Source organism: Sapajus apella, unplaced genomic scaffold (assembly GCF_009761245.1).
Source record: "Sapajus apella isolate SASKATOON/1434 unplaced genomic scaffold, GSC_monkey_1.0 scaffold91, whole genome shotgun sequence".
Classification (NCBI taxonomy): domain Eukaryota; kingdom Metazoa; phylum Chordata; class Mammalia; order Primates; family Cebidae; genus Sapajus; species Sapajus apella.
The window spans coordinates 243,156-254,290 of record NW_022437031.1 but is presented as its reverse complement, the minus strand read 5'-3'; the positions used below and the strand labels follow the sequence as shown (position 1 = coordinate 254,290).

General features: G+C 38.2%; 1 pseudogene; it reads right to left on the bottom strand.

Annotated features, from left to right (window-relative positions):
• Positions 1–9,215: 9,215 nt before the first annotated feature.
• On the bottom strand, positions 9,216–10,624 carry LOC116534969 (annotated as a pseudogene).
• Positions 10,625–11,135: the final 511 nt, after the last annotated feature.

The window sequence follows — 11,135 nt, the reverse complement described above, 5'->3', positions numbered from 1 at the left end:
AAAAAGAAGAATATAAAAGACTGAAATTAGATTTAGCATACTTACTTGTAATCCTTGACATTTTTATTTTAAAAAATCTAAGACATATTCTAGGAGTTGATTCTTTTTATTATTATTGTTGTGCTTTAGATTAAGGGGTACATATGAAGTTTAAGGTGGTTTTTTCCAGTTCTGTGAAGAAAGTCATTGGTAGCTTGATGGGGATAACATTGAATCTGTAAATTACTTTGGGCAGTATGGCCATTTTCACGATATTGATTCTTCCTAACCACGAACATGGAATGTTTCTCCATTTGTTTGTGTCCTCTCTTATTTCGTTGAGCAGTGGCTTGTAGTTCTCCTTGAAGAGGTCCTTTACGTTCCTTGTTAGTTGTATTCCAAGGTATTTTATTCTCTTTGCAGCAATTGTGAATGGAAGTTCGTTCTTGATTTGGCTCTCTTTAACTCTGTTATTGGTGTATAGGAATGCATGTGATTTTTGCACATTGATTTTGTATCCTGAGACTTTGCTGAACTTGCTTATCAGTTTCAGGAGATTTGGGGCTGAGACGATGGGGTCTTCTAGATATACAATCATGTAGTCTGCAAATAGAGACAATTTGACTTCCTCCTTTCCTATTTGAATGCCCTTTATTTCTTTTTCTTGCCTGATTGCTCTGGCTAGAACTTCTAGTGCTATATTGAATAGAAGTGGTGAGAGAGGGCATCCTTGTCTGGGGCCACATTTCAAGGGGAATGCTTCCAGTTTTTGCCCATTCAGTATGATATTGGCTGTTGGTTTGTCGTAAATAGCTTTTATTATTTTGAGATATGTTCTTTCAATACCTAGCTAATTGAGGGTTTTTAGCATAAAGGGCTGTTGAATTTTGTCAAAGGCCTTCTCTGCATCAATTGAGATAATCATGTGGTTTTTGTCTTTGGTTCTGTTTAGGTGGTGAATTACGTTTATAGACTTGCGTATGTTGAACCAGCCTTGCATCCCCGGGATGAATCCTACTTGATCATGGTGGCTAAGCTTTTTGATGTGCTGTTGCAATCGGCTTGTCAGTATTTTATTGAAGATTTTTTGCATCTAAGTTCATCATGGATATTGGCCTGAAGTTTTCTTTTCTTGTTGAGTCTCTGCCGGGTTTTGGAATCTGGGTGATGTTGGTCTCATGAAATGATTTGGGAAGAATTCCCTCTTTTTGTATTGTTTGGAATAGTTTCAGAAGGAATGGTACCAGCTCCTCTTTGTATGTCTGGTAGAATTCGGCTGTGAACCCGTCTGGACCTGGGCTTTTTTTGGGTGGTACGCTCTTAATTGCTGCCTCAACTTCAGACCTTGTTATGGGTCTGTTCAGGTTTTCAGCTTCTTCCTGGCTTAGGCTTGGGAGGAGGAAAGTGTCCAGGAATTTTTCCATTTCTTCCAGGTTTACTAGTTTATGTGCATAGAGTTGTTTGTAATAGTCTCTGATGATGGTTTGAATTTCTGTGGAATCTGTGGTGATATCCCCTTTATCATTTTTTAGTGCATCAATTTGGTTATTCTCTCTTTTCTTTTTTATTAATCTGGTTAGTGGTCTGTCTATTTTGTTGATGTTTTCAAAAAACCAGCTCCTGGATTTATTGATTTTTTGAAGGGTTTTTTGTGTCTCTATCTCCTTTAGTTCTGCTCTGATCTTAGCTATTTCTTGTCTTCTTCTAGACTTTGAGTTTTTTTGATCTTGCTCCTCTAGCTAATTCAGTTTAGACGATAGGGTATCAATTTTTGATCTCTCATTGCTTCTCATGTGGACACTTATTGCTATAATTTTCCTCTAGAGATTGCTTTAAGAGAGCCCACATAGCCAAGTCAATTCTACGCAAAAAATACAAAGCGGGAGGCATCACACTACCGGACTTCAAACAATATTACAAGGCTACAGTAATCAAAACAGCATGGTACTGGTATCAAAACAGAGATAAAGACCAATGGAACAGAACAGAGGTCTCGGAGGCAACACAACAGATCTACAACCATCTGGTCTTTGACAAACCAGACAAAAACAAGCAATGGGGAAAGGACTCCCTGTTTAATAAATTGTGTTGGGAAAACTGGCTAGCCATGTGCAGAAAGCAGAAACTGGACACTTTCCTGACACCTTACACTAAAATTAACTCCAGATGGATTAAAGACTTAAACATAAGACCTAACACCATAAAAACCCTAGAAGAAAATCTAGGCAAAACCATTCAGGATATAGGTGTAGGCAAGGACTTCACGACCAAAAGACCAAAAGCATTGACAACAAAAGCCAAAATAGACAAATGGGACCTAATCAAGCTCCACAGCTTCTGCAAAGCAAAAGAATCAGTCATTAGAGTGAATCAGCAACCAACAGAATGGGAAAAAATTTTTTGCAGTTTACCCATCTGACAAAGTGCTGATATCCAGAATTTACAAAGAACTAAAACAGATTTACAAGAAAAAAACTAACAAGCTCATTCAAAAGTGGGCAAAGGATATGAACAGATACTTTACAAAAGAAGACATACGTGAGGCCAACAGACATATGAAAAATGCTCATCATCACTGGTCATCAGAGAAATGCAAATCAAAACAACATTGAGATACCATCTCACGCCAGTTAGAATGGCGATCACTAAAAACATCTGGAGACAACAAATGCTGGAGAGGATGTGGAGAAATAGGAACACTTTTACACTGTTGGTGGGAGTGTAAATTAGTTCAACCATTGTGGAAGACAATGGGGCGATTCCTCAAGGACCTAGAAATAGAAATTCCATTTAACCCAGCAATCCCATTACTGGGTATATATCCAAAGGATTATAAATCGTTCTACTATAAGGACACATGCACACGAATGTTCATTGCAGCACTCTTTACAATAGCAAAGACCTGGAACCAACCCAAATTCCCATCGATGATAGACTGGACAGGGAAAATGTGGCATATATACACCACGGAATATTATGCAGCCATCCAAAAAGATGAGTTTGTGTCCTTTGTAGGGACATGGATGAACCTGGAAACCATCATTCTCAGCAAACTGACACAAGAGCAGAAGATCAAACACCATCATGTTCTCACTCATAGGCAGGTGTTGAACAATGAGAACACATGGACACAGGGAGGGAAGCACTACACACTGGGGTCAGTTGGGGGGCAATAGTGGAGGGACGTGTCTGTTCATATCCTTTGCCCACTTTTGAATGGGCTTGTTAGTTTTTTTCTTGTAAATCTGCTTTAGTTCTTTGTAAATTTTGGATATCAGCCCTTTGTCAGATGGGTAAACTGCAAAAATTTTTTCCCAATCTGTTGGTTGCCGATTCACTCTAATGACTGTTTCTTTTGCTGTGCAGAAGCTGTGGAGTTTGATTAGGTCCCATTTGTCTATTTTGGCTTTTGTTGCCATTGCTTTTGGTGTTCTAGTCATGAAGTCCTTGCCTATGCCTATGTCCTGAATGGTTTTGCCTAGGTTTTCTTCTGGGTTTTTATGGTGTTAGTTCTTATGTTTAAGTCCTTAATCCATCTGGAGTTAATTTTATTGTAAGGTGTCAGGAAGGGGTCCAGTTTTTGCTTTCTGCACATTGCTAGCCAATTTTCCCAACACCATTTATTAAACAGGGGTTCCTTTCCCCATTGCTTGTTTTTGTCACGTTTGTCAAACATCAGATGGTTACAGATGTGTGGTGTTGCTCCGGAGGCCTCTGTTCTGTTCCGTTGGTCTATGTCTCTGTTTTAGTACCAGTACCATGCTGTTTTGATTACTGTAGCCTTGTAGCATAGCTTGAAGTCTGGCAGCATGATGCCTCCAGCTTTGTTCTTTTTGCTTAAGATTGTCTTGGCTATGCGGGCTCTTTTTTGGTTCCATATGAAGTTTTAAGTGTTTTTTTCCAGTTCTGTGAATAAAGGCATTAGTAGTTTGATGGGGATAGTGTTAAATCTATAAATTACTTTGGGCAGTATGGCCATTTTCACAATATTGATTCTTCCTAACCATGAGCATGGAATCAGATACAGCAATTCACTCCTCAGCAGCACACAGACAAGGAAAACAGCACCTTGCTGAGAACTACCCATTGTCACAGACCCGGGTGACAACCCAGGCAGATGGCTGCAGCCAGTCCGGTGGCTTGTTAGGGCAGACGAGTGCAGAGATTTGGACTAATACTGAGAAAGCTTGTGCAAAGAAACTGCCCATCCCACAGAAGGGAGAATTGAAAGCAGGGAGGGGGATACGACCAGACAGGCCTCTCCCCCACAAGATGCAGCAACTGGAGTCCCTTTCCTGGGAAAGTTGCATAGTTAACACATACTCCACTGGGAACACAGGGCTCAGCAGAGGGAAAAGGCCACCATTGGAAGGCGGGGCCACCCCCACCAGTACTGAAACCAGGTGAAGAATAAACAGCAACTGGACTGAGATGGAAGTCACCCAGCAGCTCCTTCATAGGCAGAAAATGGACAGACTGTCTCAAGTGGCACACTGACACCTGCATTAAAAAAATGCCTCATACAGGAGAAATAACCCCACTTTAACAAAAAGGACGTTCACTCAGGGAAGATGTGAAGAAACCAGTGCAAAAAGGACAAAAACGTCAAAGTCCAGAATACTTCTCCTCCCCAGAGAGATCAAACAACTCACCAGCACGGCAACAAAACAGGTCAGAAAACAAGTTTGACGGACTGACAGAAACAGCCTTCAGAAGATTTGGCACAACACATGTTATGAAAGAATAGACATTTACCTGTATTTTCACCCTTGTCATTCACCACCCACAAGCTTTTTCCACTCAAGAAGAGGATAAGCACTCTGAAACATAACTGTCCACTGGAGAGCACAATGTGTGAATGACTCATAGCAAGAAAAGAAAAATGGTAACTATAAAACTAAATTGTAGTCATGAAAAACAAGTAGATGAAAATTGATTCCTCTCTGCAGGTTAGAGATAGACACACTGCAGGAACTTTTTTTAGATTGAGCATCCTTTTCTTTCTTTCTTTTTGTCCCAGAATATCACAAAGAAAGCCACTGACTTATTTTCTTTATGTTTTCTCCTGCTGTAGAACTTTTCTTTTTCACATGTGAGTTCCAGGTCTTTCTGAAACAGGGGCCATTAATATAAGCCTAAGAGAACACTGGCCAAGATCACCATTTGAAATAGAAATCACTCCCTGTTTCTTTAAAATTTCTCCTGTTCAGAATGCCAGCCCAAACTAGTCACTCCTGTTCTGCTTTCTTCATTGATCTGTTTTCTCATTTCACTCCATAAATGTGGGTTGTTTGTAATAGAAGTCACATTTGTCTACTCTCTAATCACTCTACCTGGATTAGCTGGCTATTTTAGTTTAAATGCTCTCTAATGAAAACTCCAAAATCTGGTCTGATTTCTATCACTGAGTTTCATAACCTTATTTCTGATGGGCTGCAAGGACAAACCTGAATTGATTTTAGACACAATTCCATTCATTTCTGCTTTCTCCTGTATTTTTATTTGTGATTAATGATATCATCATCTAATTTATCTATTAAGCTAAAAATCTAAATGTAATATAGAACTTTCTTAATCCCACACCTCAGACTATAAGTCACTAAATTTTGTAGGTCCTGTTACAGAATATTTCTCTTCTAATCAGGGCTCTTCTGTGCCACAGCCTTAGGTTACACATTTCTAATTTTCCTCCCATATTGTTGAACAATCTCTTAACTGAACTATCTGCTACTTCTCCTAAATTTTAGGAGTTCATCATCTCTACTGGTATTAGTTATCTACTAAAATCTGAATTGGCTCTGTTATTCCTCTACTAAGCTATCTTCACATGTCTCCACTGATTACAGCCTCAACTTCAAGACCAAGTTTTTCCCTCTTTAGAAAATGCTTTCTATTCCACGTGACCAGTAAATTCTAAGACCCAGCATAAAAATCCCCAATTCTTGAAGAATTCTTCTGTAAAGACTTTTGGTGACTTCATGGTCTCAAAAGACTGTGCCTTCTATGAAGACTTTCCTTACACTCCTTTCTTTTTTTTTTTGGTTTTAAAAATTTCTATTTTTTGTTGTTGTATTCTTATTTTGCATTTCTCTAATGACCAAGGATGATGAGCATTTTTTCATATGTTTGTTGGCTGCATATTTGTCTTCTTTTGAAAAGTGTCTGTTCATATCCTTCGCCCACTTTTGGATGAGTTTGTTTGTTTTTCTCTTGTTTTAGTTCTTTGTTGATTCTGGATATTAGTCCTTTGTCAGATGGGTAGATTGCAAAAATTTTTTCCCATTCTGTTGGTTGCCGGTTCACTCTAATGATTGTTTCTTTTGCTGTACAGAAGCTCTGAAGTTTAATTGGGTCCCGTTTGTCTACTTTGGCTTTTATTGGCAACGCTTTTGGTGTTTTAGTCATGAATTCCTTGCCTATGCCTATGTCCTGAATGGTTTCGCCTAGGTTTTCTTTTAGGGTTTTCATGGTGTTAGTTCTCATGTTTAGGTGTTTAATTTATCTGCAGTTAATTTTGGTGTGAGGTGTCAGGAAGGGGTCCAGTTTCTGCTTTCTGCACATTGCTAGCCAGTTTTCCCAACACCATTTATTAAATGGGGGATGCTTTCCCCATTGCTTGTTTTTGTCAAGTTTGTCAAAGATCAGATGGTTTTAGTTGTGTGGCATTGCCTCCAAGGCCTCTGTTCTGTTCCATTGGTCTATATCTCTGTTTTGGTACGAGTATCATGCTGTTTTGATTACTGTAGCCTTGCAGCATAGTTTGAAGTCAGGTAGCGTGATGCCTTCAGCTTTGTTCTTTTTGCTTAGGATTGTCTTGGCTCAGTGGGCTCTCTTTTGGTTCCATACGAAGCTTAAGGTGTTTTTTTCCAGTTCTGTGAAGAACGTCATTGGTAGCTTGATGAGGATAGTGTTGAATCTATACATTACTTTAGGCAATATGGCCATTTTCATGATATTGATTCTTCTTAAGAATGAGCATGGAATGTTTTTCCATCTATTTGTGTCCTCTGTGTCCTCTCTTATTTCGTTGAGCAGCGGTTTGTAGTTCTCCTTGAAAAGGTCCTTTACACTTTTTGTTAGTTGTATTCCTAATTATTTTATTCTCTTGAGGTAGCAATTGTGAATGGCAGTTCATTCTTGATTTGACTCTCTTTAAGTCTGTTATTGGTGTATAGGAATGTTTGTGATTTCTGCACATAGATTTTGAATCTTGAGATTTTGCTGAGGTTGCTTATCAGTTTCAGGAGATTTTGGGCTGAGACGATGGGGTCTTCTAAATATACAATCATGTGGCCTGCAAATAGAGACAATTTGAATTTCTCCTTTCCTATTTGAATTCCCTTTATTTCTTTTTCTTGCCTGATTGTTCTGGCTAGAATTTCCAATACTATATTGAATAGGAGTGGTGAGAGAGGGCATCCTTGTCTAGTGCTAGATTTCAAAGTGAATGTCTTCCAGTTTTGCCCATTCAGTATGATATTGACTGTGGGTTTGTCATAAATAGCTTTTATTATTTTGAGATACATTTCATCAATACCTAGTTTATTGAGAGTTTGTAGCATAAAGGGCTGTTGAATTTTGTGAAAGCATTCTCTGCAAGTATTGAGATAATCATGTGGTTTTTGTCTTTGGTTCTGTTTGTGTGGTGGATTACCTTTAGAGACTTGTGTATGTTGAACCAGCATTGCATCCCCAGGATGAAGCCTACTTGATCATGATGGATAAGCTTTTTGATGTGCTATTGCAATAGGATTGCCAATATTTTAATGAATATTTTTGCATCTATGTTCATCATGGATATTGGCCTGAAGTTTGCTTTTCTTGCTGAGTCTCTGTCGGGTTTTTGTATGAGGATAATGTTGGTCTCATAAAATGATATGGAAAGGATCCCCTCTTTTTTGATTGTTTGGAATACTTTAAGAAGGAGTGGCACCAGCTCCTCTTTGTATGTCTGGTAGAATTCAGCTGTGAAGCAATCTGGACCTGGGGTTTTTTAGTTGGTAGGCTATGACTTGCTGCCTCAACTTCAGCCCTTGTTATTGGTCTATTCAGGGTTTCAACTTCTTCCTGGTATAGGCTTGGGAGGATACAAGTGTCCAGGAATGTATTCATTTCTTCAAGGTTTACAAGTTTATGTGTATAGAGTTGTTTGTAGTAATCTCTGATGGTGGTTTGCATTTCTGTGTAATTGGTGGTGATATCCCCTTTATCGTATTTTATTGCACCTATTTAATTCTTCTTTTTTCTTTTTTATTAATCTGGCTAACACTCTGTCTGTTTTGTTGATCTTTTCAAAAAACCAGCTTCTGGATTTATTGATTTTTTTGAAGAATTTTTTGTGTCTCTGTCTCCTTCAGTTCTGCTCTGATCTTGGTTATTTCTTGTCTCCTGCTAGCTTTGGAGTGGTTTTGATCTTGCTTCTCTAGCTCTTTCAATTTTGATGATAGGGTTTCGATTTTAGGTCTTTCTTCTCTTCTCATGTGGGCATTTGTTTCTATAAATTTTCTTCTAGACACTGCTTTACATGTGTCCCAGTGATTCTAGTACATTGTTTTCAAAGAACATCTTAATTTCTGTCTTCATTTCATTGTTTATCCAGTCAACATTCAAGAGCCAGTTGTTCAGTTTCCATGAAGTTGTGAAGTTCTGAGTTAGTTTCTTAATCCTGAGTTCTAATTTGATTACACTGTGGTCTGAGAGACTGTTTGCTATGATTTCCATTCTTTTGTATTTGCTGAGGAGTGATTGACTTCCAATTTTGTGGTCAATTTTGGAGTAGGTGTGATGTGGTGCTGAGAATGTATATTCTGTGGATTTGTGGAGGAGAGTTCTGTATAGGTATGTTAGGTTTGCTTGGTGCAGACCTGAAATTCAAATATGAAATGTATTTTCTTTAATGCATAAAAAGCAGCACTTTTTAAAATCAGGGTATCACACTGATTTCATAATTGACTAGTTTAGATATGTATGAGCAAGTAATCATTTAACTGATTACTTTTTATAAGACTAGTAAACCTGAGTTAGCTATTAAGATGAGGCATTGTAAGTGGTGAATATTTTACCAAAATATCATAGTTATTTTTCACATTTATTTCGATATAGAAATTCTTTCAATCATTTTATAATAACACTTTCTTCAAAGTTTGTTTAAGTACATTTCAAAACATTTTATTTATTACCTTTTGTTTCAGTTTTGGTACTGATTAAATGCAATTATATAAATAACATGCTCTGCTTTCACTGTTCAAGTTTTCACACTAAATGTATGAAGAAAAGTCACCATATTTGGATCCTTATTGCACTCTTTTAACCAATTCACTTTTCCTCTCAACAAAAATCAAGTATCAGAAATGAGGGTGGCTTTTGTGTCCAGATGATATTTTCAGTGGTAGTGTTACTGAGGAAAGTGAAGAAACTTCCCAGTATACTCTGTGAGATAGAAAGTTTCTGTAGAGAATAACCAAGAAAACAGACTGACAAAGGATAACACCTATTGTTATAACCTTGTCTTTTTGGTAGTTACTAAAAATGACAGAAATGCATGCAAGAACTGGATGGCATAAAAACTACAATGTACAGCCTTTGGCAAATGTGATGTAGAACTCCCTTTTGAGTATACTTCTCTCCACTGTGATGATCTGATAGAGTCCACAGCCTAATGACAATGCTAGGCAAATTCTTAGAATGATTAGGAGGATCCCTGCTAAGTTGTGGTGTGAATGGTAGCTATGATGACTGGTATCTTCAAACTGTTCCCAAAGTAGCAAAATACTCTGTGTCATGACAGTGAATACTGCAATGCCGGTGGATGCAGGGGTAGAATCCCACTGGAGAGGTCTGCTTTGAGACTTCTTCATTCTATTATCCAACCCATGCATAGACTCAAAAGTAGGTATGACATCTGAATTTGGGAAGTGATGTCAAAAAATTCTGCCAAACTTCCCATAAATGGTACCCATATTCCATCTTTGGAGTAACTGAAGAAATGAATGTAATTAGCTAAAGCTGAACAAGCTGGAACAGCAATGCTGTTGCCAGAACCTTTAAAATCATGTGCATAGGTCCTCCTTTCTTAATAGCCTGCCACACTGATTGAGCACAAATGCAAGCAATCACAAAGTACACTAGGACTAGGAGGAAGAAGAATTCATGTAACCCGGATTCTCCAGCACTAAAATGATCATCTGGGTTTAGTAACACCATTTCAAATGGGACATCATCCAACTGATGTACCATCCTTGTCATCTTGGCATGTATACATGTCTGCATAAAACACATGCCATGTTTGCGGGGATGGAATCTGGGACACTGTCAGATTATGTTCAGTCTGGTTTATGGTCATTGCCAATTGAGCTTTGGATGATTTTTTACTACAGCTATAACCATGACTGCTTTCCTGTAGCTTTAGCCATTCCTGAGATTAGAACAGGTAGAGTTTAGCTTCTTTTTCAACAACTATGGCTATGTTGTTGATTTTGACACACAGAAGAGCATTGTCACCATGGAACTCGAACTGGCCTATGCGCTGGCCCTGAGCATCTTGGGCCACTGTGCTGCTGAAGCTGCCCCACAGGGTCTTACCCTGGCTGCCCTGTGTCCACCAGCAGCACGTGAGGGCCACCACCAGCAGCCACAGCCCCACCATACCCACTTCCTGCTCTGCACAGACACCACGGCTCCCCAGCTATCCCGTTTTTAGAGGAAGATTTTGGAAGACTCAAAACTATTCTGTTTCTGCATTTTTCAATAATCCTGTCATAGAAGTTACTTACTATCATTATTTTTTAACATAAATAATGTAAATGTCCTGGTATTCTATACCATTTTATTTTTATTTATTGCTTTAGGCATTGATTCACTGAATGATTCTTTTATTCATTCAAAAATGACATTTATTTATTATCTATTACATGTACTTTTTATCTATTTATTATCTATTACATTACAGACTAAATGGGACTGAGAAACAGAATGTTCCAGATATGATATCAGGTGATTTAACGTGGAATATCCAATTTACCCTTGAGAAGAACACAGTTTCCTGAAAGTAATTATGTTGCCAAAGTTTACAGACAACTTCAGTACCAGGTCTTCGAGTTTATTGTACAATTGAATGAAATATGTTGCTTAAGAAATTGTTTGATGTTTACAATTGG